This window comes from Lutra lutra, chromosome 11 (assembly GCF_902655055.1).
Source record: "Lutra lutra chromosome 11, mLutLut1.2, whole genome shotgun sequence".
NCBI classification, from domain to species: Eukaryota; Metazoa; Chordata; class Mammalia; order Carnivora; family Mustelidae; genus Lutra; species Lutra lutra.
The window spans coordinates 39,706,496-39,729,505 of record NC_062288.1 but is presented as its reverse complement, the minus strand read 5'-3'; the positions used below and the strand labels follow the sequence as shown (position 1 = coordinate 39,729,505).

Sequence of the window (23,010 nt, the reverse complement as noted above, 5' to 3'; positions counted from 1 at the left end):
ATTTTCTAGATTACCCAGTATTTCCAGCAGCCCTGAAATTGGTGTTTGGGGGGAATGCATTAGCACACCCCCACTGCATACAAATGCTTCCACTCCAGGGGGATACAATAAATTAAAATGGCACTCTTGATTTCCAGTGAATATTGTCACATCAAAATAGCACAGAAGTCAGAGGCAAGTTTGAAAGTACACCAGAAATAAAATGTAATTGGACTTCATGAATTATTCATTCCATCTGGCTTGTCTTATTCTAATTTCTGCATAATGGCTTTACTAATCCCTGATCAATTAATGTAAAATGAAATTTAAATGATAATGAAAGCCCTAGAGATAAAAGAAATTAAGTATTCTTATATCCTCTGACAGAAATCTAAACAATGGGAGTTTTTTTCCACAATGTCTTCTTCATCCAGTCAGCTGTCTGTATTCTCTTCGTGGGTTCGACTAAATGCCTGTGCAGGCCAGAGTAATAAGATCAAAAAATATAACACAGAATATGAACAGTCAAATCCTTCATGCGTGGAATGTGCAAAGAATGTATCTGTAGGTAACAGCTCCAAATATTAGAGTAGAACTCCCAAAGTGTACTGCTAGCAAAGGTAAAATGCACAGAATGGACGTGCTGAAATCGAAGTGAGAAAAATCAGTGAGAGGACAAAAACCTAGAGCAAAGATTTGTGAAGGGAGTATTCTCTTGCTTTGACGTTACTCCAAACAGAACACAATTATGATACTAGTAAAGCCACACAGATTTGAGATGGGCCCCTGCGCACAAGGGAGGGTAGGTAGCAGATGCGGGAGATGTGTTTTATTTGCAAAAAGTATCTAATGGGGGAGTAATTTGAAAAAGGACATATGGTATTGGGACCTCAAAAAAGAATTCAGTGGACATTAGCCTTATAGTTTATTTTAATATTCTATAACTCTTTTATGCCAGGATGTTTGTTATAAACCATGCCTTCAGTGTGGTTTTTGAGGTAAAATTATTTGCCCAGTTGCTATTTATGGAGCATTTCTCTCATGCTTTGGACTCAGTGATTCAAAGTACCTTGTCTGGAGAATCTGAATATCCAGTGAAACCCTAAAGTGGCAACGATTGTATCATTATTCCTTACTGGGATGGAGTAGCTGGTCCTTCACTGACCACTTGTGAATATTAAATTGTAACTCTTGAGTAAAAGACTATTTCTGCCCCCAAATACTTGATTTTATAGCTGGCTAGTCTCTATTTGTTAAAGGACATGAGTGACACATTTTTCTTCAAGTCAAAGGGTAGAAAACACATGCTTTAAAAAGTTGGTTCTCTCACTCTCCTCTCTCAGTAACCCAGCTGACAGTAAAACTGAGCATATGGAGGTCTAGATGGAGACCCACACACATCCAGACGTATATGAGACATGTACCCTATTATCCCCAGTCCTTGTTTTGATCAATCATAAAACCACCCAACCTTAAACATTTACTAGGATGCTGATACTATTTGATACATTAGTTCTCCCAAGATATTATCCTGTTAATCTCTACTTTGCTTCTTTCTTTTTTTTTTTCTTTTAGTTGCTGTTTCTGTGAGGAACTTGGTCAAAATTATCATGTATACTGGAGACTTCATTTTTTCAACATCTGGAAATAACAGCCATTGTTCATGTTACCAAAATCCAATTTTCTCGTTTAGCAGGATTGTGTTGAAATGTTATTACTGTCTAGGTTTCCCTCCAACTTCCTCATCATCCCCAATCTTCCAGATTGAACCTCCCATTGTAAAAATCACTAGTACGTTTTTCTGGGTTATAGTATGTACATGTTTAGGGGAAGAAAGAAGGGCTTATGTTTTCAAAGGCTTTGTTTTAACCTTGATAAATTCATAGGCTGGGAAAGTCTTGGTCAGGACTGAACCCACTGTCAGAATACCAAGTGGACTGACAGCGAGGAACCACTAGTTCCCAAGTATTAACATTATAAGCTCTAGACATAAGCTAGTGCCCCTCTTCCATCCTTAAGCCATACTATTTTGAATAGTAATTGTACTTTTTTTTTTTTTGAGAAAAGAATTCTTCATTCTTTTTTATTTGGGGCTCAAAGGTTAATCTGAAAACCCCATTAAAAATCTGGCAGTGGGGATGAAGGAGGGCACTTGTGAAGATCACTGGCCAATGTGTGGCGGAGCCGGATCCCGGGGCTGTACGCCTGAAACTTACAGAGCACTGTAGGTGAACCAGCTGGAAGGAAAAGAAAAACTTTAAAATGTTTAGCCTCAAATGTTTACTATAAATCAGTTTCCAGTAGATAAATATATCATGAAATATTAATATCCTCATAAAATATGTCAAAAGCATCGGGGTCTGAAGATTCAGTTTTTGAAGTTTGAAACGTAAGTGTTTGGATCCCCGGCGTTGTCCTAGCTGGCTAGAGCATACCTGCTGATTTTAGAATAGCACAAGTTTTGAGAAGATGCAGAGGGCGGGGGCAGATTCGACTGATGATCCTTGAGGAGGCTCCTGTCATATCATTTGTGTCTCCTAAAGCTACAGAAGCTGAGTGACTTAAATATTCACTCTGCAAAGTACACAAGGCCATTTCGTAAACTCAGTAACTCAGCATGTTACTGCAGCAAGAGTCTTTCAAAACCATCGGATTTCAGGAGACACAAGCCTCTTGGCCCGCGTCGCTTCCTTAGCGTTGCTTCCTTTCCTAGTGGCGCGCTGGGAAGGGGCCCGCTGCTTGAGAAGAAAGACGAGGAGAAGTGCACGACCACCCACGTACTTCGTGTGGGACACGTGCCAATGAGACAAAGCCACGACACCCAGTGCTTTTGACAAGTTTCCCAGGCCATGCCCCCAAACCCCAAAATATCCAGACGCAGCTTGGCTTGACCTGAGTGCCCTGATTCTCAAAACAGCACAGAGATGCGGTGACCAGTCACCTCCCAGCCAGACTCGAAGGGCAGGAAGGGGGAATTGTTGAGCCTTTGCTGTGCCTGACTCTACACACACGTTGTCTAATTTAATCCGCATAAAATCATGGTAAGGTAGACGGTATTTACAGGAACGAAAATTATAGTTCAGGAAACTTAGGTAGCTTTCCCGAGGCCACGGGCGTTGATAAGTGGTGGAGCTGGATTTGGTTCTATGGGTTTCCTAGCTGTTAAGTACAACCTTCTGTTTGATGGACCCATGCGGTCCTCTATGAAACACAGAAATGGTCTTTGGTCTTAACAGCAAACACAACAACTCTGTTACCTGTTGTTTCATTCAATCCAACTGATATTCGCTAAGCATGCACTGTGTTGTGTAGCTTGTAGGAAGAAGTAAAAAATATCACAGAATGTTTATTTCGTTTCCTGAATTGATCATTAACCATCCTGAAGACGTTACGTATATGATTCCAGGCATCTTTAGCCGCTGATGACACTCACAGAGATCTTTCACTCCAAAAGAAAAGAAAAGGACTGGGATGGGAATGGCCCTTTAGTCGGCAGGGTTTATCAGCAGGCCATGAATTAGAGAGTTTCATAAAGTGATGCTAGGAGGCCGAGATCTGGTTTCTAGTTCACCGAATGTCTACATAGCTTTGAAGGAGGCTGCAGTGACATGAGATGACAGAAGAAGGAACACAGGATGCATGGGCCAGGAAAGGCAACAGGAGAAAGCAGACACAGACTATGGATGGTGGTAAATTCAACCTAACATCGTGGACTTTAGTTTTTTCATCTATAAGATGGAAGGTGGGAGAAACTGGTTTCGAAGAGTTCCCACCGGCTTTCCGGGACTCTGCTCTGGGATAAAGATCGAATGGAATAAAGTTTGTGAAAGTTTTTTTGTTTTGTTTTGTTTTGTTTTTACAAAGAGTTGTTCAAAAATAAGAGTTATAATTAGAGCCATCTTCCTTGAGGTTCTGCAAAATTCAGAGCAGTGACTTTAAAACATTTTACTTCATAAAAATATACATCTAAAAATGTACCAGGATGGCTTTTGGTGAGAAACTGAAAATCATGTAAGGAATGACAGACCTCTTATTTGACCAACTAAAGGGATAAAGGATATTAAATTGACATGAAAGTAGCAGGTAGTGAACTCTGTTCCAAAGTGAAACTGTATGACATCCATCAGCGTTTTACAATAAAGATGTGATCTCTTGATTTGAGCTTCGATTTTATAAATATACTTCTGACAATGACTAGAACTACGTATTTTTCCGATCGGTTAACTATGAAGCGATTTCATGAAAGATGAACTTCTATTTCTGATGTCAGATATATATCAAAGCCACATTTAGGAAACATGATGTTTTATTTTTTTCTATGTTATGTATTTTCCTCTCATCAGAATCTCTAGGCATTCTCAATAGGGTTTGGAATTTTGAAGGTTGGTGAATAGGAAGATTTATGTTAAAATGCCTCCTAACACCTCCAAACACTGTGGTTCTTGAGGTCGCATTTGCCTCTAATGATTAGCTTTCAAAGGAGATTTAGTAGAAATGCTTACCCAAACCAGGAAAATTTCTTTTGGAGTGAAGGGGATGTGGGGAAGGAGCAGGGATAATACATAGGTAGGTGGGGAAGGGGCCAGAAAACTAACAGTAGAATGTCTATATTTTATTCTGAAATAAGAAGAAAACAAATTGGGATCTTACCTTGAAACTATATCCTGTTGGGAAAAAAACGGTGACCAAAATACTAAACAATGAGTAAGAAGAAAATGTTGTCATGTGGGTTCCTATGAAGTAATTAAAATAAATAGCCAGCCAGTTCTTCCAGGAAACATTAAAATATGAGACCACAATATCACTTTTAAAAAAAACCACCAAAGGACCCCAAAACTTCAGGCTCACACAAAAATGGATGCCTCTACCATAAAAAGAAAGTGCTTAAACAAACAAACAAACCCAAACTCACAAACCAAACCAAACCAAACCAAACCAAAAAAACAACTCTCTTGGCCAAAAAGAGGTGTTGTGAATTTGGTACTATCATTAGAAAACATTATTTGCAACTTAATTTGGGATCCTTCTAAAGCACAAAGTATCCTGTATCTCACCTTCATTTCTATGCCTCATATTAAAAACAATACAGACTGGACCTCAGTGATTCCTTTGCCTGTTTCCATCGCGATCAGAAATCCAAAATTAGACATAAAGAGTTTGGATGAACTATTCTCAACAACACCCAGATAGTGGGTCGGCTTGTTGTCCTTATGCACTAACCAAAACTATGTAAGGACCTTCTTTTGAATTAGTAAACTTAAAGTAATTACAAAGAAGTTTCTAGAAATCCAGGAATGTAGCATTTGCCTCTCTATAAATGTGGAAGTTTGGCTAAATAAGTACTGAAGCCACATAAAAGGTGTTCTTTGTTGCACTACCTTCCTCTCCTCATTTGCATGGAAGAAGCCTCCTAATCCAGGAGGCGCCACCAATGAAGAAGGTAATTATCCATATAAAAGAATGTATACATATTCGCAGGTTTTGACTAGTATTTGAGTGTTTAAAGCCATAATAAAAACTACCAGCTTTGCCTAATTCATAAAAGGACTATTCCACACCCCCCACCCCCCCACCCCCACCGCACTGGCTTGATTTTTATGAATATCAGCTCCACCTAATGGTTCTTCTTTAAAATGGGCATTTTAGTAGCACAGGTCTGTACAGAATCCAGGTGCAAACACTGAAACGGACTAGGAGGCTCTAAAATTGCTGTCTGCGCTCATCTTAGCTGCTCTGGCCCTTTTGGTATGGTCTGCCTTCCTGTTTGTGTTGCGGCAGGCAGAGGGGTCACTGGATGGCCAGAGCAGGAGGGGTCGCGTTGGTTCCGTGGTACGACTGAGGTGGCTTGTTCTCTGGACTGGGGACTCTCTCTCTGGACTGACATTCTCTCTCTGAAGGGCCACACAGCTGTAGGAGGCAAACAATTCAACAGAACCCCTTGGGTGGCTGCTGTGCCAATTCTATTTCACTGTGGCCCAGTGGTTTCATGTCCAACAGGACAGCAGTTAGAGAAAGAAGCATTCAGCGACGGGAAAGAAAGGCCAGGTTGCTTAGAGACTGTATTTGAGGTGGGAAGGAAAGACGGTGGTATCAAGAATGAGGGCATGTAGAGGGATGATGAGGGGTTGGACCTAGAAGCAGCTAGACGTGTGGCTGTATCCTTGCCTTGAAGACTTGGAAAGTTGGAAGAATGTGTGCAAAAAGTGGTATCTGCAGGCACGGCTGTGTTTATTCATTTATTGCCTGTTTAATGTCAAACTCTAGCTGACTTTTACTTGGAAGAATCTAGCGGTTAGATTAAGTGGCAGAACGTCTCCTCGCTGATGCTGAAGCTGTCAGCCTCCACTCTGGCATCTGGCTTACAAATTGTCTTACCAGTATAAATAAACTGCTCCGTATCTCTGTATGTGTAATTCTTAAAGATTTAAAACATAGAAAATTATAAACCTAGATGCATGCATTACACCTTGATTCACAAAGTGTTTAGTTTTTTAAATTGCCAGGTAAACATCTGCTGGTCCCCAGAGCTAATCTGACATTAGTGGTCTCACTACACTTAGTAAATAGACATTTTGACCAATTTCGTTTTTTGTTCTAGAAGTCATATACCCAAATACCCAGATTTGTGGGTTTAAAATCTAATGGTAAAATGATTTAAAATTTTTTAAAGATTTCATTTATTTATTTGAGAGAGAGAGAGGGAGAGAGAGAGAATGAGCATGAGTCAGTTGGGGGAGGGCAGAGGGAAAGGGAGAAGCGACTCCCGCTGCACAGGGAGCTCCATGCAGGACTTGATCCCAGGACCCTGAGATCACAACCTGAACCAAAGGCAGATGCTTAACTGACTGAGCCACCCAGGTGCCCCCAAATTATTAAATTTTTTATTCTACTTCTTGCATCATATATATGGTTGATCATATATATAATCTATATCTATATCCCTCTATCTCTATATATACATCAAGAACACATTTTCAAAGGGTCAAGGCAGGTTTTTTGTAGGTCTGCACTCCTATGTCTCCTGGTATTAAATGTAATACCTTTTTATATTAAACCTAATACTAGTATAGCTGGTATTTAAATTTATTTCAATCATGGAAAAACCAAAAAGGAGAATCCTGCATAGCAGAAATTCAAAATATGCTGTTTATATGTAGAACACATTATGTTTCCTATTTTGCAACAGATTTGGTTACTTTATTATGTTACACCTAAGCCAAAATGAAATGAATCTTTTCAATAAGCAAATAGAAGCTAAATGTGAGGCCAAGAAATTCAGGACATTACACATGGCTGCGGGAAAATAACCCACATGAATTAGGAGCCCTGGACAAACGGCAAGGTTAAGGGGCCACATGAAGCTGGCCAAGATGGACCCACACCAGTGTGGTCCAAAAACCATCACTTTGGGTGGTAAAAATGAATTTTGATTTCTGTTCCAACATCAGACATACAATGTAGGTTAGATCAGAAGGTGGGGGTGAAGACATTGTTGACTCTCATAACCATGAAGACACGGTGTCTGCTATTGGTTACCCTCATTCTCTCTTTAATATAATTTCCTAAGAAGGAAAAGGTGGGGAAGACAACTTGTGAAAAGGAAAGGCAAATGATTTCACTCTGGTTAAAAGAGCCAAAGAAAATATCCACAGCCCTTACTTCTTGCACAATGGGAAAGCCCAGTCAGTTGGGTGAAGGAGTCTCAAAAATGTTTGTACTTATATGGATTATTCTCATCTTCTGTATAAAGAGCAGCTCCAGGTATGTGTTGGTGGGTGAATGTGGGGAAGGCGGGGGGTGGGTAGGGGGTAAGAGGACAGGAAGTATGAACACAGGCTCCGTCTGGCTATGACTTGATGATCACATTCTTGTGGTTTCTTTCAAAGTTAAAGTATTCTCCCTGGGTGAGCTTAAAAAAGGAACCCCTCTTCCTCCTCATCCTCCAACTCCTGCCCCCGTCCTCCCCCACAGAAAGAAAAAGAAAGAACGAACGAAAGAAAGAAAGAAAGAGGGAAGGAAGAAAGAAAAAGAATTTGATGACTAGCACACATAGTTTTATTGAAAGCCAATCTTAATGTCTGCTATCTTGTGTTCAGAAAGGAGGGGAAGGGGGAGTGAAAATGAGAATGAGGGGAGAAAAGTAAGTCAGACACCACCTGAATGCTGTGTTTATCAGAAAGGCAGCCAGCGGGGCTTTGGGGTTGAGGGGGAAAAAAATGCACTCTGTCATCCAGTAAGTGTTACTGGCAGTGAACTACTGAGTTTGTTAATCTTCTTTCCCATTTTAAGTGTTATACGTAGATACTGTGGTAGCAGAAACTTTAATTTGTGATTTTTATTGTGTTCTTTCTCTGATATTTGAACACCGAACAGACTGCTAGCAGAAGTAAATATGCTCAAGGCCCTTTGTTAGAATTATGTAATTTTAAATGTTTTCATCTCAGTTTAAAATAATCTAACCCATTTTGATAGAGTAGGTTATTTTGCTTAGGACATCTAAAAGTATTAGCTTAACAACAGTGAATTATTAAGGACCTACCGTATGGCTTTCTACTTTGGGCAATCAGTAGGAGAAATACATGCTCTAACTCTGTTCTCAAGGACACACAATCCAGGTAGGATGATGAAAATTATGCAATAAAAGGAGAAGGATACAGTTTATTTGGAGGTCTGTTTTCTCATTTTGTCCCAGAAGCAGCTACGGTGTCTTACAAATTAAATGTCTGCAAAATTAAAAATAAACACACGGCAGAGGCAGATAGGATAGACAACGTTTCCTAAAGCTGATTATTACAGTCAGGACCCTGAAACAGCCCTAAATTTCCTGACAACTAAGGCAAAACATGTCGTATCACAAGAAGGTATGTGAATTTCATCATCTGAAGCAAGAAAGATTATAAATTCCTCCTCAAAGACACATTTTGGGGAAAAACTCAGGGAGGAATTTACCATGTCTGTGAATCCCTGGAAAAGAGACTGGCTTTCTGTCTTGTTTATAAGACAGAGAAAGAGAACAAGTAGGTAGCCAGGTGCGAAATTCTGTGGTACAGCTGTTTGGTGCCAGAGGAATTCGGGGATTCGGGAGGAGTGGGTGTTGGTAGTTACCATGGTCTGATGTGGTCAAGGAAGGTATTATCTAGGACAGGTGATGGAACCCGCTCGAAAGACGCCTAGACTTTGACAGATGGGAAGGAAGCCCCTCAAGGAGGGGAAAGCAAAACATGCGAAGACCTGGCTGTGAGAACCAGCACGGGATTCCCAGATGGAAGGGAAGCCGGGAAGTGGGGACCGCCTGGAGGACTCGGAGAGTTTGTCCTGAGGAATAACAGGAAAGGATTCTGGTTTGTTTAGGGCGGGGCTGGGGCCATGTTATGAATGGTCTTAAGTACAGAGTTCAGACTTTTTGATGCAGTGAGCTTCTAACTTCTTAAACAGGGATTGACAAATGTGCAGAGCATGGAAACTTTGCATGAACAGTTGCAGACGTGCCCACGTTTGTGTGTTTCAGCTCTTCTGGTGGGGACAGCTAAATGATGATCATTAATTGAGCAGGAAGAAGAAACACAGTAGGGGAGGAAGATCTAGTTTTATATATATGTATATATATATATGTATGTATATATATATTTATATATTTCCCTCCTTGTTTTTCCTTTATGTATGTGTGTGTGTGTATATATATATATATATATATGTATGTATATATATATGTATATATATATTTATATATGTGTGTGTGTATATATATATATATATTTCCCTCCTTGTTTTTCCTTTAAACATGGTGCATTTGAGTCTCTGGAGAAGACACTCAGGTTAAGCTGGCAGTGGAAATGTAGGTCTGGGATTGTAAGGGAGGGCAGGCTTGAAGTTCATGGCCAGGAAGCATCCCTGAGAGATGCTGAGAGAGGAGAGGAGAGAGTGGAGAGGAAGGAGAAAAACAAGACTGTGACAGAAATTTCGAGAAACCGGGTTAAGGAAGTGAAGGGAAAAAACCAGAGGAGAGGTCTACAGCAAGCCAAGAGGCGTAACAGGGGCTGGAGAGGCCACAAGAATGAGAGGTGGAGAGAGCGATATAAGGATGAGTACTCACATTTAGCAAGCTGGGGCTTACTGATGGCCTCAGAAAGAAGCATCAAAAGACTAATTGGGTTTGTTAGGAGGCGGGGGTTGGGATCTGTGGCTGTGGTCGATGTGGATGCACATTGGCTCTTCAAGTGGTTTGGCAAGCTAAACCAAATTTTAGGACATCTTTGTGATAGTTGGAGCTCACCCATCCATCGAATCATGAACCACCAATCTCTAAGAGGACCCTACCATCACTGCTATTTTTGTTCAGGGCTGCCTCCTTTTTTTTTTTTTTTTTTCCTCTCAAGGTCGACCCACTTGTCATTAGATGTAACATCCTTGATATTTTGGACGCTTTCTTATGTGGATTAATATCTTGAGCACCTGGCACCAAGCCTGGCAAATAGGAGGCAGACAAGATGCCTTGAAAGGATGTGATGAAGCGGGAAGCTTCTAGGTGCAGCGTCATTTCTGCCTGACACTTAGGAGCAGAGCCTTGAACTTTCTTCTGGTTCTTTGCACTTGCAATTCATTCTTGGTCTCCTCAGGGCTGAACTTTTTTTTTTTAAAGATTTTATTTATTTATTTGACAGAGAGAGATCACAAGTAGGCAGAGAGGCAGGTAAGAGAGAAGGAGGGGAAGCAGGCTCCCCGCTGAGCAGAGAGCCCGATGCGGGGCTCGATCCCAGGACCCTGCGATCATGACCTGAGCCCAAGGCAGGGGCTTAACCCACTGACACAACCTGGCGGCCCCACCCCCGATTGATTTTTGATTCAGCCTTCTCCTTGGGCTACCTCTTATTCGTCCAGCATGCTCCTTTGGTTCAGAATCTTTCCTGTCACTCAGGTACCTTGAAACCTATGACAAAAGTTATGCTTCCCGGTCATGGCAAAGATTTCAACATGTTTGTACACCAGGGGCAAGGAACCAAGAGCAGGGCACTCTTTTGAGGAGCAAAAGTGATATGAAAAGTAGTAATAAAACATAGGCTACTTACTGGTGACTTGGACAGTAGAAAATCTAGCCAGAAATTTCCTCTGTATTTTTAGGAAAAAGGTGTTGGGAATTAAATGTCAGATGAATGATGAATTTTATTTCTTCAAAAACAAACAAAACTTATCCTTGGATTGAAAGCATCAGTATGTACCTGAGAGGCTTGGTAACATACACATTTCAGTTGGGGGATGTGTGTGTGTGTGCGTGTGTGTGTGTAAGAAAGACAGAGAACAGACAGACAGACAGAAACACACACACACACATACAGACATACTTTTCTATGGAATATTCTTATTCTTGTATATTTATTTGTCCAGAGAAGACCAGTGATGCCCAGAAATAGGAGAGTGGTGCGTTGTGAAAAAGCCTGAATCCAGTTAGCACCACACAGCAACTTGATATCCTGTACCAGTTAGTAAATATTTCCTGACCATGGTGACAATGGTGAAATGGGTCTTTGGATTCAGCATCAACAAAGTCACTTCTTACATTAACTACATCACACCAACTGTTCCTACTACTTTCCCTCAACATCTGCTGCCCCTGGGAGTCAACCTTGGGTGGACTGGAGCTCTTCAAACACTGAGGGGTGTGTGTGTGCATGTGTGTGTGTGTGTGTGTGTGTGTGTGTGTGTGTATGAAAGGATCTCATGGGACGTTCATTATTGTTAACTTTTTTGGTCCATAACCAAGGTCAACTGTGATCATGAAATGTCCTTAGCTCTTGTTACGGGCTGCACTGTGTCAGCACCAAAATTCGTATGTTGACGTTCTAACACTCCAGTAACTCAGAATGTGACTGTATGTAGTGAGATGGTCTTTAAAGGGGGAATTAAGGTTAAATGAGGTCACAGGGTGGGCCCTCATCCAAGGTAACCAGAGTCGTTATGAGACAAAGAGATGAGGACACAGTACAGAGGAAGACCATGTGAAGGCACAAGAGGACCCCACCTGCAAGCCAAGGACCTCGGAAGAAACCAACTCTGCCAACACCTGATCTTGGACTTCTAACTGTCAGAACTCTGAGGAAATAAATTGCTGTTGCTTTAGCCACCCAGTCTGTGGTACTTTGTCATGGCAGCCTTAGCAAGCTAATAGAGTTCTCAAATGAAAAGGAACATCTCTTTTTTCTTGACCTCTAACACACACGTCTTACTGCCCCTTCCACTAAAGGGGCCTGTACTGGATGTAAAAATATGCCCCCCTCTGGATACAGCAGGGGCTCTGTTCTATTTCTCATTTAGCTTTAAACCATACCCAGAGTTCTACAACGGTGTTGAGACAATGGAAACAGGTGAGGATGGGGAATGGAAAGCTATGTGACATTCAGTCCCATCCCAAAACAAATGGGCCACACCATTGCAGGTATGGAACTAAACAGGAACCCGAAATTTCAGCTATGTTCAATTCGATCAGTCACTTTAGCCTGAAGACAGCTCTTCTGCCCACACACACCTCCCCCCACCCACCGAAACAGAAGTCTTCTGTGCTTGAGATGAGAGTTTATTTTGGTTTAATTTTGTCACCCTCTGCCGGCTTAGGCTTGGCCTCCCTTTCTTTTAGGAAAGGTAGTCAGAGGGTGAGATGGGCGGTGGGGTCAGAGGGCAGGAAAAGGCAAGGCAAGCAGGCGGGGCAGATGGAACAAGACAAGGTTCCAAAAGCTCCCCCCACCTCATCCGGGGGTTGGGGTTGGCCTTGAACCTAGAGCAGCCAGGCACCTGCCCAGCTCTCCTTTATCAGCCTCCTTAAAGGCTAGTTACTGCTGACTGGATTCCTGAGGCTGGAAAAATTTCAAAGAATTTTTGAATACATCTCTACAGTTCTCTTCTCCTAACAATAGGACCTATCAAACAGCGAGGAAAAGGCTCTGTTTAAAAGCACAGACAGGAGATCAGCAGAATGTGTTTGATTGCTAAAGTGACTAATTTATTTTTACACAGTATTAATGACGCTACAATAACCAATATCCATAGCCTGGTTTTGACAGTTTATTGCAAGGGTTCTCATTGTTTGAAAAAGAAGAAAAGGAGAAAAAAAGAAAGTACGAAAGAAAGAGAGTGTTTTATTTTGCTACATTTCCATTTGTTAACAAAACTCCTCATAAGCAAAACCAGAGGTCATTAGCAAACAACCAAAACATGCCTGTCTCCCGAAGAACACAACTTCCTTCATCATATAAAATACAGCTCTGCTGAAAACCCAAATCATGACAAATCCTTAACATGAAAAATTCAGTGCAGACTTGAAACCACCTGACTTTACTTCGGGTTTGTGTTCCTTAAAATTACCTAGAAAAAACCATAATCGTCTCTTCGAGCGGCTGGACGGGGGCCAGGGCCCTGGCTCCGGAGGCAAAGGGCAAAACTAAAAATCACGTCTGAAGAGACAGCCCCACCCTCTCTCCCAAGTCCACTTGGCCCCGTGACAAGAAGTGAGGTCTACAGCACCTTCATCCTCGGCCTGGGTTTTCTGGCCCAGACTCAAGACTCTTAGGACAAACAAAAATAAAATCCAAAATGTTATCATCCGTGCCTTTCGAAGTCAGACGGGCTTAAGTGATCGTTCTGCACACACAGTGAGTAGCTCACATTTGCCGTACAATAGGGAACCCAGAGAGCAGCATTGAGATGTAGCTTTGTTTAGGAGAAGGATCCTTGGCTGAGAGTTGAAATTCCAAAGTGATTTTTGGTAATAATCGTGTGAGGTGTCTACATATGTGTACATGCGCACGCGTGAGAGAGAGAGAGAAATTTCTACAACAAACAAAAGCCTTTGAGTGAAAGGTAGGAATGGGGACTCCACCGTGGAGGCCCGTTTGCTTAGTGCCCCCAGACCATGGGTAAGCCTCTCTGTGTCCTTCTCCTTCACTGAAAGCTTCATTTCCTAAGGACTCGCTCTCTCCAATGCCCACCCACTCTGACACCCCCACTCTCTCGCGTGCTTTGGATTGGGTGAGAGCCAGAGAGACTGTCAAGTAATTTTTACCTCCTGCTGAGCTAGTGACAGGCTCAGTACAAATAACTACATTGAGAAAGTACCTCCAGATCTGCCGCAGATCCCACGGCCAGCCCACCAACAAGACAATCCGGGGCTATGAACACCACCGTCTGGTCCCACTGGGGCAGATTAGTGCTGAAATGGTAGGGCCAGGCTTTCCAAACACACTTTCCCCCGATCCCCTAATTAAAACCCTCTGTTCCAGCCTGTGTCTGCACTCACAGACGCGGAGTCCCTCCGCACTCTGAAAACCTCTGGCCCTCCAGCCCCAGCTCCCCCTGGAGAATGTTCTGCTCTTTCCCCTTCTCACACACTGGCCAATCCCGTGGTCCCAGTCAAGGCCTGCCTCACTCAGAATCACCCCTCCAACACCCGGGCAGGCGCAGAGAGGTCTCCATCCCCCCAGGCCTTTGTGACTTCTTTTCAGGCACTGGGTCTGGGGCTGCCTTGGAGTCTGTCTAAGGCTGTTATATTTAATATATTCTTACTTCATTCCTAAATTGTTCAGTTTTCCATGTAGAGTGAGGGTTTTTTTTTTTTTTTTTTAAGACCTCATTATTTAGAGCAGTTTTGTATTCATAGCAAAACTGAGCAGAAAGTACAGAGATTTCCCACATACCCCCGGCCCCAACACGTGGGCAGTCTCCCCACTACCCACAGCCTTCCCGGAGAGGCAGATTTTCACCAGTGCCGAATCATGCTGATACATTATCCCTCAGATAACACCCATCGAAGACGTGAGGGCTCACTCTTGGTGATATCCACTGGTTTGGGACAAATGTGTACTGACCTAGGGTCCACATTGTAGTGTCACACAATGCAGTCCCACAGCCCTGAAATGCCTCTAGTGGAACAAGGTTTTTCAAACAGTTCTGGAGGGCTGGGGTTTAATTCTCGAGGGGAGGGAGATGCTGGGAGTTCTCTAGGAGAAATATTAATTTTATATTTTCCTCTGGGTAATAAGAGTCAAGAGATGAGGTTAACCTGCTTTGGGTCAGCTGGATGTTGCTGTCTTCTAAGCATGTTAAGTCAGAGACAGGCCTGCAGGACAGTTTCTGTACAGTCACAGCAGACTAGGGGAAAGAAACACTGAGGAGTCGCAAGGAGGAAAGGAGCCATCTGTGTCAAGTGAAGGTCATTCTTGGGAGTCATCACACAGCACAGGGTCACCAGTGAAGTCAGCCTGAGACTCACACCTTGTCACCACTTTCAAAGAAATCTTGTCACTTAATATAGTTCCTTTAAATGGTATTTTGGGGATGGTAAATCTAATTTGTAATTTGGGGGAGCTATAAAAATTATTTAAGAGTTATATCCTCTAGCTCATATATATTTTATTTTTATTATCATTTAAAAAATGTATTTTGCCTTTTTTGTAGTTTATCTGGTGCCATGATTTTTCATTTTTTTAAAAAGATTTTATTTGGGCGCCTGGGTGGCTCAGTGGGTTAAGCCGCTGCCTTCGGCTCAGGTCATGATCTCAGGGTCCTGGGATCGAGTCCCGCATCGGGCTCTCTGCTCGGCAGGGAGCCTGCTTCCCTCTCTCCCTCTCTCTCTGCCTGCCTCTCTGGCTACTTGTGATCTCTCTCTGTCAAATAAATAAATAAAATCTTTAAAAAAAAAAATAAAAAGATTTTATTTATTTGACAGAGATCACAAGTAGCCAGAGAGGCAGGCAGAGAGAGAGTGGGGGGGGGGGGGAAGCAGGCTCCCTGCTGAGCAGAGAGCCCAATGCGGGGTTCAATCACAGGACCCTGAGATCATGACCTGAGCCAAAGGCAGAGGTTTAACCCACTGAGCCACCCGGGAACCCCTGATTTTTCATTTTTATAGGGTTTTATTTGGTGATTTCATTGTTTATAATGGCCCCCAGGCATGGTGCTAAGTGCTGTCCAGTGCTCCTAAGCACAAGAAGACTGTGCTGGGCCTTACTGACAAAATATGGGTGTTTTTTTTTTTTTTTGTTTTGTTTTTTTTTTTAAAGAGAGAGAGAGAGAGTGTGCGAGCAAGCGGGGGAAGGGGCAGAGGGAGAGGAAGAGAGAGAACCTTAAGCAGGCTCCATGCAGGGCTCAGACCCTAATATGGGGCTCTATTTCATGACCCTGAGACTATGACCTGAGCTGAAATCAAGCTTAACCCACTGAGCCACTCATGTGCCCCAAAGCAAGATCATGTATTGATTGGTTGATGAAAATATGGTGACCAGAAGCTCTCAGAGACCTAATCCTGTATTTCCCCTAGGAGCAATGGTTACGAGTTTGTCAATTTGTTATGGCAACTTTACAGAACACAACTGCCATGAATAAGGATTGGTTATATTTGTTTATTTTGATGTGCCCACTTTTTTCTTTCTTTTTTTTTTTTTTTTTAGATTTTATTTATTTATTTGACATACAGAGGTCAAAGTAGGCAGAGATGCAGGCAGAGAGAGAGAGAGGAGGAAGCAGGCTCCCCACGGAGCAGAGAGCCTGATTTGGGGCTCAATCCCAGGACTCTGGGATCATGACCTGAGCCGAAGGCAGAGGCTTAAACCACTGAGCCACCCAGGTGCTGCTACTTTTTTCTTTCCATCCAGAATGAACATGCCTGTGAAGTCAAGTATTTTGTCTATCTATGTTACTTTGTTCAGTGTCTAGACCATAAAAGAGTTGTGTATTAAATGAACAAATATAAGGAGTGCATATCTTATTCTATGTTTATATGTATTTGATTATAAAGAAAATAATTTAAGGTAATTCTGGAAGTTGATAAGAACTTTTTCCTTTAAAGTCCATTCCTACTCAAGTCTGAGTAACAAGATGTATACTACACATCCATTGGTAGCAGGTATCCTGTCTCATTTCTACTCTTGTGAATGTCGTTGGCATAAGGTTAAACATACACTAAGTTCTTTTTGACTCTTGGTTTAAGGAATAAATAATTGATCAAATAGACTATTCTTTTGATTAGAAGGAGAGAAAGTAGTAGCAGAATATATTTTTTAAATATTTATTTATTTATTTGAGAGAGAGAGCACGCATGAATGGGGGAAGAGCAGAGGGAGAGAATCTTTTTTTTTTTTCTTTCTTTTTTTTTTTCTTTTTCTTTTTTTTTCTTTCTTTTTTTTTTTTTTTTAAAGATTTTATTTATTTATTTGACAGACAGAGAGCACAAGTAGGCAGAGAGGCAGGCAGAGAGAGAGGGGAAGCAGGTTCCCTGCTGAGCAGAGAGCCTGATGCGGGGTTCCATCATGACCTGAGCCGAAGGCAGAGGCTTTAACCCACTGAGCCACCCAGGCACCCCTAGAGAGAGAGAATCTTTAAGCAGAGTCCCCACCGAATGCATAGTCCATTATAAGCCTTGATCCCAAAACTCATGAGATCATGCCCTGAGCTGAAACCAAGAGTTGGTGGCTTAACGGACCTAGCCAACCAGGCACCCCTCTGTTTCGTAGTGAAATCTTAATTAACTTCATAGTGCTATCAAGAAATTGAGAACACAAGCCACAGACTGAAAGAGGATATTTGCAAAAGGCATTTGATAAAGGACTGTTATCTAAAATATGCAAAGAACTCTTAAAACTCAATGATAAGAAAATAAATTACTTGATTAAAAAATGGGCCAAAGACTTTAACGGATACCTCAAGAAAGAAGATACATAGATAGCAAATAAGCATATGAAAAAAACGTTCCATATCATGTCACCAGGGAAATATAAATTAAAACTTCAGTGAGGTCCCACTACACACTGGTCAGAATGACCAAAATCCAGAACACGGCCAGCACCAAATGCTGGTGAGGATATGGAGCAACAGGAACTCTCCTTCATCACTGGTGGGAATTTAACTATCTGATGTTCTGGAAGAGACAGAACTATGGAGATAATACCAAGATCAGTGGTGGCCAAAGGGTAGGGGTTGGGATGCATAGGCAGAGCACGGAGGATTTTTAGGGCGGTGACAGTATTCTGTATGATAATATAAGGATGAATATATATCATTCTACATTTGTCCAAACCCACAGAATGCACACACCAAGAGGGAGCCTAATGTAAAGTATGAATTTCAGATGATTGTTAAAAATTTGCACTGTTATTATATTCTTACATGTTTTGCCATGATAACGACCAGGTTGATATGTTTATATTTGAGTGTTCATATGGGTGTCCAGCTGATCACACAGAATGGGGGATGGAGATCAATGGAGTAGAAACAAGTGATACCCGGAGAGAGCAGTTTTCAGAAATATCAACAAAGAATGACCAGAGGTGTCTCTGCAGGCCTGTAGGATGCAGTCCCGTTTCAGTCACTGGGTGCCTGAATGAGGATTCCAATAAATTTGCAATAAATATAAAAGTTCAGAGTTGATCTTATTGTTGATTACAATATAACTGCTACCGGCTAAATTTCTCTTATATGTGATTAGGCAATAGGATAATCAGCCTACGTTATCTCTTAACCGTTGACTACTCTGACTGAACGCAGTGCGAATACGGAATAGACGTGAAACACAGCCACCGATCTTAAGAAAGCTCATGGTTCAGTGGAAGAGGGAAACAATTAATAAATACAACAAAAGACTTCTACGTTGTATTCAGTTGCTGAATTCTGGGTGTTAATTGAAGTTATTTTAAGAAGAGTTTCATGACTATACCATGATGCATTTTTGAACCAGATAAAATGGTTAAAGTTATTCAAGCATCTGAGTCCACTACTAAATGGCAAATGAAAATAGGCAGACAGTTCAAACTATTAAAACCGTTTTTTTTAACACAATGATTTCTGAAAGACTCAATTATAATTAATGTGAGACAGAAAAAATATGGGACTCTAAAGATATGGGAATCACTCCTCTCATGACATTGGTTTTCTTTTTGGTAAAGTTAGGGAATTAAACAGGGGATCTATAGCATTTTCCTCAGACCTGATTTCTATGACTTCAGCCAGATTTTCTTGTTGCCCTTCTTTCTCATTTCCCTACACACAGACTTTGATTCTACAAAGAACATGAAGACTGTTTATTTTAAAAAGTGGTATATTTATTTAATCACTATTCCATATGGTGCTGGCATTGTACCTGACTTCATGGAAAGTTCCTTCCTCAGCTTCTGGAGCCCTGACACACACCTTCATGTCTAAATACTATTTCTGGACATGTAATTCTTCCTATCTTTCAGTCTCTATTTTCTTTCTCTAGATACATTCGAGTTCATTAATCATTTCTATCCTTACTAGGTTTTAGAGGGTTTTTGTGTTTTTGTTTTGTTTTACTTTTTGGGGTTTTTTTGTTTTTTTTTTTTGTTTTTTGTTTTTGCTTACTTGTTTGACATTATTACTGGAAATGCAAATTGGAAAGATTGTATTTAGTACTTTTGGGACTAATGGTTAGATGTTTGTCCAAAAGGGTGGGAAACCACGAAATGTAGGTTGAGGTGTTTGAAATGATTAGGAAAGCAAGTAGAGCCATGTCAGTCAGAGTTTCCATAGCCATGTTCCAAGGAATACTATTCTCTCAGTATGCTTGGGTAAAAATGAGTCCCATGTCCAGATAAATTTGGGAACCTATGAATGCCATATATCCAGCCCATTTCTGAAGAATAAGTTAAAAAGTCCTCCTTGCTGAAGATACTTGTTCAATTTAACTCTTTCAGTATCTTTTTAAATCATGGAACTCCTCCCACCATTAAAAAAAAAATGCCTGTCTAGATTCCTCAAAATACAAACACTGTTAGATGTTGTAGTAAAAGGAGATGGTACAATGAATGGTTTTAGGAAGATTACCTAAGAGGATTATGTAGGAAGAGTGAACATGGAAAGACACCAGCCTCAGAAAAATGGGTAATAATTTTGTCACAAACTTGGCAAAGAAGACATGGTCGTTCCTTGCTCTTATGGAACTATTTTTCCATACAGACAGACTTTCCAGATCTGGGGAAGGGCATTGTTAGAGAAGATCACGGCTGTTCTAATTCATTACAGATCTAGAGTAACACAAAATTCCATAAAAAAGATGAAACAAGATCACAGATGTGCACATACTCACAGATACATCACATTTAATTTTGATGGTTCATGGATCGCTGAATTAAAGATATGAACTTAATAGCAAAAGAATTAAAAACTTAGCTGATTTACTGATCTTTATAAAAGGAGCATTATTGAGAGAAAAATCAAACCAATCAGGCATAAATTAAGTTCCATAGGTGGGTGGTGGGTGGAAGCCAAGAGTCTCAAGCAAAACCTTCCTGGATCAGCAACCCATTACACCTCTGAAAGCAGCTGGGTCTGGCAGAGTGGTGGAGGGGAAATCTGGTTTAAGAGTTAAGTTTTTAATCATTAAGGAAGGTCCTAAGTGAGGAGGAAACTGACAACTTATAAGAGACTTCTTCTTACTTTTGACTTGGGCTTAGTTCAAGCCAATGAACCAGGGAACAGGAGAGAACACTATTTCACTCTACCGCCAATTCCACAACATTCCTCTCCAGAAACTTCCACAGAGCTGGTGAGCTTCCAGTAGTAAACAGTGAGGTCTGTTTCCCCAGAATTTATGGGAGGGCCTGTTACTCTCCTTTGGAAGAGAAAATGAGTTCTAAAAGATTAATTACATTTATTTTTCCTCTAAACAACTTTTATTTATTTCTTACAAAGTACTAGAAGAATGAGAATGTTCTCCCAATTTTTATTGTCCCAAGTTGATAAAGTAGTAATTTGTTATAATGGTCCAATTCTACTCATTCCATATGGAATGTAACACTGGCAAACTAACACATATCAGACACAAGATAGAGATGAACAAAGCAATATCTTACTTTGAGAAAAAAGTGTGTAAAAACATACTAAACAGTCAGCCCAGTTTAAAGAAACACATAGAAATTGTAAAAGTAATTGGCATTAAACTATACAAAGAGAAAATCCTTACACATGTTTTCTTTAGACCTAGGACAAACGACAGTTTCCCCATCTTCTTGTCCTGCCATATTTAAATCCCCTTTGAGCAGTCAGGACATGGTGGGGCGGGGACATAAAAAATTAGGGGGCTCGGGCGCCTGGGTGGCTCAGTGGGTTAAGCCGCTGCCTTCGGCTCAGGTCATGATCTCGGGGTCCTGGGATCGAGCCCCGCATCGGGCTCTCTGCTCAGCAGAGAGCCTGCTTCCTCCTCTCTCTCTCTGCCTGCCTCTCTGCCTGCTTGTGATCTCTGTCAAATAAATAAATAAAATATTAAAAAAAAAAATTAGGGGGCTCTGAGTAAGGATTAGAATCACTGGAGATACCAGTTTCTTGGAACTACGTAGGAGGAGGAAGAGAGAATATATCTTAGGCGCAAACACTTAAAAACAATTTTAAGTGGATAAAAGGAAAAGTCCAATTGAAGGCACAATGGAAGAACAAGGAAACATAAAGGTAGCAGAAAAGCCAGATGAGACAATTCTGCAATAATCCATTCAAGATGGCCTCCTGCGGCAGTGTGTTTACAAAACTACACTTGGGGTTATGTGCTATCACCGGTACAATGCCAGTCATGTGGAAGCATTCAGAGTTGAATGCAGCTTCTACTATTATGAGGATTATTATCATTGGAGTCGTAAAGATCACAATTGGGCTTCATCTCCGTGTTTAAGTGTAGTGGTGAATTGGGAGGGAAGTCTCCGGAAGGGAGGCAGAAGTAAGCATTCTGGCCAATCCGGATGCCACTCCCGAGTGGCAGAACTGAAGAGTGCTCATCAATGGTCTAAGATGGGAGGAGCTATGGCGTGTGCCACGAGGCTTCTGCGGAACCCATGCATTGTTGGCAATCCGAGGAAGCAGTCATTCCATGGGGCATGGGACATGCATGCTGTGGGTCAGAATCCTGAGAGGGAGGGGACAGGTCTCTTGCTGCATGACCTTAAGCCACAGGCGATGAGGCCCCACTTAACCATAAGTTATGATTCTTATCATCTTCAGAAGCAAGTCTACTCTCTAACCAGGGCATCACAGACTGTCTTTCCTCATCTGGTCCCTTTTCACCCCCCAGAGGCACCCTTTTATTCTTCCCTTCCGATCACCTTGCACCCAGTGCTCCAGCCCAACTAAGCCAGTTTAGTATCCAAATAACAGCAATATCAACAATGAGCGTGTTTAAAGGCAGTAACTGCATTGCTACTTCCTGCGAGTGCTTGCCGCTCTCTGCCTGGCACTGTTCCGAAAGCTTTATCCACACAAGCTCATTTAACCTTCACAGGTACTATAACGTACAGATGAATAAACCACAGCACAGAGAGGGAGAGTGACTTCCCTGAGGTCACACAACCAGGGTGTCGACTATCTGATGCGTCTGTTTTTGAACACTCCGTTGCTTTTACTTGAAGGCCCTTCCCCGGGTCCCTTGACTGAGTCATTTGAACCTCAGTTTGGATGTCACCTACTTTGGGAAGCTGCTTCAGCACATTTCCTCCTCCGTACTCTCCCCACCAGCTTCAGTGTGAGTTGGGACTTTTTCTAATAAACTATGATTTAGAGAGAGTCAAGCTCTCTTTCTCTGGGGGGAAACCATCTCCCACAAAGGACAGACTTTGCCAGGGGTCTCTCTAGAAAGAGCCTTCCTGCCAGCAGCTGGGCTACGGTGCCCAGAAGAGGACCATCGGCCTGTTGAGGAACCTCTTCCCTCGCTCACTTGGGTAAATATCCTCTCGAGTCAAAGGGAGGGCTAAGGGCATATACTCTGGTTGCCCAGCTCTCTGGATCTTTCTCACAAACTAATTGGAATCCTACTCATCTACTTCGTAAGAAAAATATTTAGGAGTCCACTCTGCTCCTGGGTGATTGCCTTAGGTGTTTTTTGTTTTTTGTTTTTTGTTTTTTTTTCAAAAAATTATAGTTTCTTAAATATTTCCTAATAGGATTTTTAAAGCTTAACCTCAGCTTTCTAATTATTATATTTCTAAATTACAGCTATGAATTCTACTGCTCAAAACCACTGCTAACTAAATATTTGCTACAGTATGTCTTTAA

General features: G+C 41.6%; 1 protein-coding gene across 3 annotated transcripts in view; it reads right to left on the bottom strand.

Annotated features, from left to right (window-relative positions):
• Positions 1-23,010, bottom strand: part of DYNC1I1 (dynein cytoplasmic 1 intermediate chain 1) — a 301,967-nt gene that overhangs the window by 23,565 nt on the left and 255,392 nt on the right. The gene's annotated exons all lie outside the window — the stretch shown is intronic.